The following is an 8,585-nucleotide window of genomic DNA, read 5'->3' on the forward strand; positions in this document are numbered from 1 at the left end:
TGGAACTAAACCAAATTCAAGAAAGTGACTCTTCGTTCTGTTTCCTACCAGTTGCTGAATACTGCTTTTAAACTGCATTGACCTGTGTAAGTAGCCAGCTACAGCAGGTGGCTGTTTATAGAAAGGAAATAGAGACTGTTGTAGTTAGGGTTACTATTGCTATGATGGAGCACCATGACAAAAATAGGAGAGGAAAGGGCTTATTTGGCTTACATTTCAACATCTTAGAATCAGGACAGGAACCCAGACGGCAGGAGCCGATGCAGAAGCCATGGAGGGTGCTGTTTCCGGGCTTGCTCAGGACCACCTGCCCAGGGTTGTACCACCCAGAGTGGGCCGGGCCCTGGGCCCTCCCCCACCAATTACTAAGTAAGAAAATGCCCTACAAGCTTGCATACAACCCTCCCTCATGGAGGCATTTTCTTAATTGAGATTCCCTCCTCTGGATGACTTTAGCTTGTGTCAACTTGACATAAAACTTTGTAGCACAACAACTAATGGAAATTAAAATTTTTTCCTCACTTGTTTGTATTTGCTACATTTCAGACATCCATAACTACCCATGACGATGACTACCATACTGGACAGACAAAAACTTCCCATCACACAGTGTCCTATCGGGCAGTTACTAGAGAGGAACAATATCAGAAGAAAGCCTTTCACAAGCTGCGACAATGAATAGCAAAGTGGTGTATTATCTTAAGTCCTGCTTCACACTTTCTTTTTTTTTAATTTTTAAAAAAGATTTGTTAGTTTGTTTTATGTGTATTGTCTTCATGCACACAAGAAGAGGACATCAGGTCATTTTACAGATTGTTGTGAGCCACCATGTGGTTCCTGGGAATTGAACTCAGGACCTCTGGAAGAACAGCTAGTGCTCTTAACCACTGAGCCATCTCTCCAGCACCCAGTTTCATTGTCATTCTTCTGGACAATGTCTATATTTATGCTCTCTTTTAAAAATATGTATGTTTATTAAATAGTCAATACATTTACCTGTAGCTATTTGGTATTTATAATTCTAAATATAATGCAAGATCAGGAGTGCAGCTCAGTGGTAGAACATTTGGATAATATGCAAGAGGATGTGAGTTTAGTCCCCAGCACTGAAAGCATATAAAAAGCTGTACACAAAATGTCATAGGCAAGTTTATCATGTAGTTAATAAATTCAGTGAAGGTGCTAAGTGCTTTATTTTAATTACTTCATTTAATCCTGAGCAATTCTGTGCTCATTATGACAAATTCAAAACAATACAAGTAGAAAATAGAGAGAAAACCACCCTTAATCCCAACTTGGATTGGAGAATCAGTGCTGGCATTTCTTGCAGGTGCCATATCCCAAGATACAGCTACCAGGAATGCTGGCTGCTGGTCACTCACATTTGAATTCCTTCCCCAAGCTACCCTCTGCAGGAAACTCACTCAAGATAACCCAAATTCAGGGACGGTCAGTTGTGGTGGCACACAGCACAGATGAAACCACTCAGCTAACCCAGATGAAACCGGTGAGAGTCTCTGCAGTAAATGCCCTCTTCCCAGTCCTGAGTGTCTCGCTGGAAAAAAGTCATCCACAGTCTTACCCAGCTGTACACCTTGTTGGCTATAATAACGACCGGCTAGCAAGACACGCCCAGGGAGGCAACACTGGTGTGGGTGTTGTGGAGGTAACCAGTGCTTGCTGACTGGGTGAAAGGCCTGATCCACAGGAGGGAATTCATGACTGGGACTGTAAATCTGCTCAAGAACCCATGGCTGGGGACCTCATAGGTCTTTGGGTTAAATGTACTTCTGTAATTTTGTGAAGTGGATATAGTATCAAACTGCCTTATAAATACATTTTTGGGGTTTTTTGTTTTTTTGTTTGTTTGTTTGTGGTTTTTCAAGATAGAATTTCTTTACGTGTAGTTCTGGTTGTCCAGGAACTTGCTCCGTAGACTAGGTTGGCCTCAAACTCAGAGATCTGCCTCCCAAGTGCTGGGATTAAAGGTGCGCACCACCACTGCCTGACCCTAAATACAAGTTTTTGTGCTCATACTTCAGCTCATTTCTCATTCCTCCACAGAGAACCTGCGTTGGGCAGTGGGTGGCCATTAATGAAGAAGCTTACAACAGCTCAGAGTGAAGACAGTAAGTATCCTGTGGAGTGCTCAGCCACAATGGTTCATCTATATCACACACCTCTCCTCCCCTAAGGCTCAAGGAACATCCTGGAAGAGGGGCAGAAAGAACACAAGAGCCAGCGCTCAGGGAGGAACACAGTGTCTTCTCCACTGTGGTGCTTGTGAGCTCACAGCAGCTAGGGTTGCCTGTAGAAGATCGAGCCAGTCAAAAGTGCAGCGGAGACAGGGGAGGAGCCACATAAGCCCCACCGCTAAATGAAGCGCTGTTGGCAGCTGATGGCTTCTAAGGGAGGAGAAGTCCGTTTTCTTCAAGGGTGTGACCCCGGGTTGGTTGACTATACTCTAATAAATAGCCCCACCCCCATGCACACATGGGGAGCATTAGTTAGATTTAGGGTTTTTCTTTTTTTAAGGTATTAAGTTGAGAGGGCACGTGGAGGGTAGATTCAGGAGAGCTGGAGAGAGTGGTGAGGGATAAATATGCTCACAATACATGTTACCCATTTATGAAATTCTCAAATAATAAAAACATATTTTTTCTAAAAGTCAGGGAAGGAAAGTATTAGGATTCCACATTTCAACATTTATTCTTGACCTCATGTAGCTTAAACTTTCTGTTTCCTTTTCCTTTGGTGAACAGGAGAGAAAAATGAACCCAGTGGCTGGTTCTCTGATCACCTTCCCCTGGGGGGGGGGTGTTCAGCCTCACCAGGGGAAGACAATGCAGCCAGTTCTCATGAGACCTGGTAGGCTAGAGTAGATGGAAGGGGAGGAGGACCTTCCCTATCAGTGGACTTGGGGGAGGGGCAAGGGAGGAGAAGAAGGAGGAAGAGTGGGATTGGGAGGGGACGAGGGAGGGATACAAAGTGAATTTTCAGCTGGGATACAAAGTGAATAAATTATAATTAATAAAAAAGAAAAATGATGCATTCTATTTCTCTACCTTGAATATACATTGTAATTTTATCATTTATACTAAATGTAGATAGGAAACTGCTACACAATGAAACAGGCTTTTTTTTTTCATATATTTTTCTCTTTTCATCACTGGCAAGCCCACGGTGTCACGTTTCATCACTGTGAAACTGTTAATGGGGAGAAGATTTGTTTTGGCTCGGGACTTCGAAGCTAGCTGTGCTGCTATGGACTGAAGATGAGGCAGAGTAACACCATGACGCGTGTGGCAGAGACGGCGGAAGAGGCAACCGTTCATCTCGCCGGGAACCAGACCGAGAGAAAAGCCAGATGTGGTGACAAAATGTGACTCTGAGGCACACACCTCCAGACACCTCCTCCTTCCTTAGTTTACACCATCTCCCAAAGCACCACCATCTGCGAACGAGGCTTCCAACGGATCAGCTCTTGGGGGATGTTTTACATCCAAACTACGCAACTTTACCTATGGGCCTCCATGCTCGTGCTCTTCAAAAGCTACAAAATGAATTTAGTCAGATGCCAAGATTCTCAATACAGTTGTAATACATCCTACGTTGTCTAGGTCCAAAATGTCATATGGGTGGGCTGGAGAGATGGCTTAGAGGTTAAGGGCACCAGTTGCTCTTCCAGAGGTCCTGAGTTCAATCCCCAGCAACCACATGGTGGCTCACAACCATCTAGAATGAGATCTGGTGCCCTCTGCTGGCATGCAGGCAGAACACTGTATACATAATAAATAAAATAAATATATAAAAAAAATGTCATATGGGGTTCAAGGCAAACTCTTAGGCGTGAGTCCCTATACAAATCAAAACGGAAATTATATGATTACAACACACAGTGGCCAGACAGGCACAGAGCAGAGAAAGAATCACATCAAATCGAGACTGAAACCCAGCAGAGCAAACATCAAAGCCTGTGGCTCCATGGCCAGGCTCTAGAGACTGTAAAGGTGGCAGGAAACAGTTCCAAATGACTCGGGCAGCCCCACCGCATGACTGTGCCGGCTGCAGCCACGTTTAAGCTCCCTGGGCTAGCTCGCTTGCTGCCTGCAGATTTCCTTAGCGGGTATTCCACGGAGTCTCCAAGTTGCTGGGGTCTGCGCTGCAGCTTTGGCTTCACCTTCACAGTCCTATGCGTTGGCCGCTGTGAGGTTCCAACCTGCCACACCTCTCCCTGCCTCATAAACCTCCCGGTGAAATTTGGGTGGGAGCCGCTGGGACCCAGCAACCCTGGGTTCTACATGCTTGCCCAGCTTGCCACGGGCGAGGCTGCTCGGGCAGTAGTAGACTGACCTGACTCCAGCAGCCTCTAAGTGCCCGGATGAAATGATAGTCTACATGGCTGTGTAGAAATAGGGTGTCCTAGAACTTTAGGAAGTTTTCTGTACTCTAACGCTCTTGAGTCTGTAAGGGATAGGATCCGGACAATTCCTGAGATTCTTTCAAGGAGTTTTTTCTTTTGTTCTTTCACAAAATACTTGGCTTCTTCTTTGCCCTCTTCTGAGCAAACTGCAATACTTTTTAAAAACCTTTCCAGTCTGTTTTTCACTCCAAATGCCTCACTGCACATGTGACTGAAACCAGCTGTCGCTGTCCACGCCACATGCCTGAGTGCTGTGCCGCCCTGAGTTTCTTCTTTCTGTGTGATTATAGTTCATCAGCTTGAAGTTCAGCTCATGCAGGGTCACGGTCCACAAACTGCAACTTACCTGCTTTACTGCAGTGTGACATAAACCGTCTCGCATCCAGTTCTTAATTCAGTTTTGTTCCCATCTGAAACGGCGTTAGCACAGCCTTACAGCTGGCACTCATCAGCACTGAGTCCATCTGAGGGCTCACTGACAGAGAGACAGAGGGGACGGTTAGAGGAGAGTCAGAGACACACACACAAATGGGGAGACAGAGTCAGAGAGAGAGAGAGAATATTCCTGAATTATTGGATTTTCTCCTTTCCCCCTTTATTCTATAGAGGCCTATGGGTGGTGCTGCTTACATTCTGGGCTGGTTTTTCACCTCAGATTTCTCTGGAGATTCCCCCTACTTTTTATGACCTTTACTAATCTAGGCATGTCTCAATGCAGTCAAGTTGACAAGAGTGACCATCACAGTGAGGATACAGAGGAAGAGGAACATTTGCGCACTGCTCGTGGAATTGGAAAACAATGCAGAGACTCCTCAAAAATAAAAACGAAACTACTATATGACTCAGCGATTCTACTTCTGGGTGTGTACTTGGAGAATTGAAACCAGAGCTCTAGACAGGTATTTACCCACTGGGTTAGTTATTTCCCTTGCTGTTGCAACGAAACACTGGACCAAAGAAAGTTAGAGACAGAAACATTCATTCTGGCTTTGAGTTTGAAGGGACTGGTCCATTACGGCAGAGACCACACGGTGGCAGGCAGAGAAGGCACGGTGGCAAGAGCAGGTAGCCAGGGGCGCTGAGGGAGCAGACAGCAAATAAAAAGCAGAGCCCAGCTTTACAGCCCTGAGGCTTTCCCACAGCGATCCACTCCCCCTAGCAAGTTTGCGGGTCTGGTAGGTTCCACACCTTCGCAAAGGGCACCACCAACTAATGCCCAAACACATAAGCCTCCCGGGCATGCATCATTCCACCCCTAGGCTCAGTGGCTCATGTATTTGCATTACGGTTGCTTCTGTCTCCATAGTTGTTACCAGTCCCAACACTGCTCAGAAGAAGACCTCCGTAACTGTAAGCCTCCATGGAACAAAACAAAACAAACAGACGAATAATCAAAAAACAAGCTACACACTTCCAGCATACAGTGGCACAAAGTAAACATTCTCATTGCAAAGGGGAGAATGAGAACCTAGTAAGGAAAGGTTGAGCCAAAGCGAGACACACTGGATAAGGCAAACAGCAAGTCCTACAGCCCTACACTGTTCTCCGCCTCAGCTTTGCAGACAGTCTCTCTCTGAACAGGCAGCCAGTGGCCAGCTGACCAGCCAGCTAAGCCAGTCGACTAGAACTCCAGGGATCCGCCTGCCTTTACCTCCTGCCCAATCAAAGTACAGATTAGCACCACAGTCCTGGACTTGCACACATTCCTGGACTCCCACGTCAGACCATCGTTGCTTTCACAGCACATACCTCACCAGCTGAGCCATCTCCCCGGCACTGCATTTTTAAAGTAACCAGACTGAACATCAGACTTGGGTAGGCATGGGGCAGCTTCTTAGTTACCGAATTCTGTTCTCTCCTTTGATCAGGTATTGATCCTATCCTAGGATTTGCTGGTGTACACCCTTATGTGGTAACAATATTAATCATAACCATGAAAAACAATCTGTCAATGTATTTGGTGAAGGAATCAGGAGCAATAACACATTCTTAACAAAAACAAAATTGAATGCAAGGTAACAGGAACTTGCAAAACCGTTAGAAAGTCAAAAGGCATTTTTTCAGCAGATCTTGAGTTGCGATTCCTAACACAAGTCTCCAGGGGAGCTGCTACCTCTGCAGTAATTAGGTAAGCAGGCCATGAGGGGCAGCCACTGGGCCGTCAAGTTCAAGGACATACACTGCAGCTGTGATCCAAGGATAATGGAGCCCACTGCTGTCCTCCAGTGCCCACAGAGTCAGTTCCTAGAGGCCGCAGAGCTCCTAGGGTGAAGTCCAATGTGTCCGCGCTACGTTTGCCAGCAGAAACCAAACAGATGGCAGCAACCGGGGATCCACCTTCCAAGTGCAGCTAACCGAAGAAGCAGAACTCAACCTGAAGGTGGAGGACACGTGGCTTCTCCTTTTTTATAGTGTGCAGCATCAAGAGAGCACACTAGCAGGCTGCAATCGCCACTGACAGCCAGGGCCAGTTCAGAGTACCAACACAACTGAGTTGTAGCTTCATGTTCTTTTCATCCGTGACTTGCTCTTCATCCTTTCGAAAAGCATCCCCTCATGCTCCCTTTCTTCCAGCTTTTACTGAACCGGATGCCCTTTGATGAGTTTCTTCGGCTTTTACTCCAGCCTGTCAATATGCCTGTCATTCCCTCGCCTTGGATCCCCATAATCCACTTCTTCTGACCTGGGCAAGCTATGAAAGGAGCAGCTCTGTCTTACTCATTGTTGTATAGGTAAATGGTATGTGTTCAGAACGGCAAATAATTCTGATATTACAGCCTTCCTATGCTGGTTAGTTCTAGGTCTACTTGACACAAGCTATGGTCATCTGAGAGGAGGGAACTTCAATTAAAAAAAATGCCTTTGTAAGATTCATCTGGAAGGCATTTTCTTAATTGGTGATTGATTGGGGAGGACCCAGCCCATGGTGGGTGGTTCCACCCCTGGGCTGGTGGTCCTGGTTCTATAAGAAAGTAGACTGAGCAAGCCATAAGGAGGAAGCTAGTGAGCAGCACCCTCCATGGCCTCTGCATCAGCTCCTGCCTCCTGGTTCCTGTCCTGCTTGAGTTCCTGTCTTGACTTCCTTCAATTATGAACTGTGATATGGAAGTGTAAGCAAAACAGACTCTTTCTCCCCAGTTGCTTTTGGCCATGGTATTTTATCACAGGGACAATAATCCTGACTACAATAACAATATCTGTGATCTGTGCCTGGCTCTGTGGCAGGTCCATTTTGTGGTCCTGGGGGAAACTGCTGATCCCTCTAAGTTCAACAGAGAACAATCCTTAGCTCTATGAATTCAACTTCATGTTATTACATACTTACTTCATTATAGGAAGATCTTACCTGCTAAATTCTAGTCTCCTACAGTAACTTCTTAAAAATTAATGTTAGCATTAGTTAATTGGTTTCATGGAAGCATTTTTATTCATTTATGTCATTGTACTTTGCTCTGTTTCACTCCGTTTTCCAACCATCCTCCTCCTACCCACCCTTTGCTGGTCCTTCCTTCTGCTTTCCTCTCACTGTATTCCAGTACCCTCCTCACCCAGGATATCCTCCTCCCCTTTTTATTTTTATGACCTACACCCATTTTCCTGAAAACGATATGATGTAATTTTTCTTCATTGTTATATTCATATACGGATTATAACATATCCATATATGTTACGCTTATTCATCTGTTGATGGACATCTCAGCTGGTTCCATATTTTTAGCTAATATGAATCGTGCAATGATCTCTGTGACATGTATTATCTCTTGCCTGGGAGTCCTTTGGGATATGTTATTTTTATTTCCTGTGGGAACATCCACACTGACCTCCATGGTGGCTGGACCAGCTTGCATTCTCAACAGCGGTGGCTAAGGGCTCCTCTCCCCACCCCTTTGTTCTTTCATCAGAGCCACTTTGACTGTGATGAGAAGAAATCTCAAAGTTTAAATTTACATTTTCCCTAATGGCTAGAGATGTTGAACACGTTTTCAAATATATATTGATTTTTTTTTTTTTCTCTCTGTGATGTGCCTATTCGGTTGACTGGCCCTCTTGTCAGCTGGATGGTTTGTTGGGCCTTTCTGTTTGCTTGTTTTTGTTTTGCTGTTCTTTATATATTCTAGATGTTACCCTCTGTCTGATATACAGATGGTAAAGTTTTATTATT

The sequence above is a fragment of the Meriones unguiculatus genome, chromosome 17 (genome assembly GCF_030254825.1).
Source record: "Meriones unguiculatus strain TT.TT164.6M chromosome 17, Bangor_MerUng_6.1, whole genome shotgun sequence".
In the NCBI taxonomy this organism is placed as follows: domain Eukaryota; kingdom Metazoa; phylum Chordata; class Mammalia; order Rodentia; family Muridae; genus Meriones; species Meriones unguiculatus.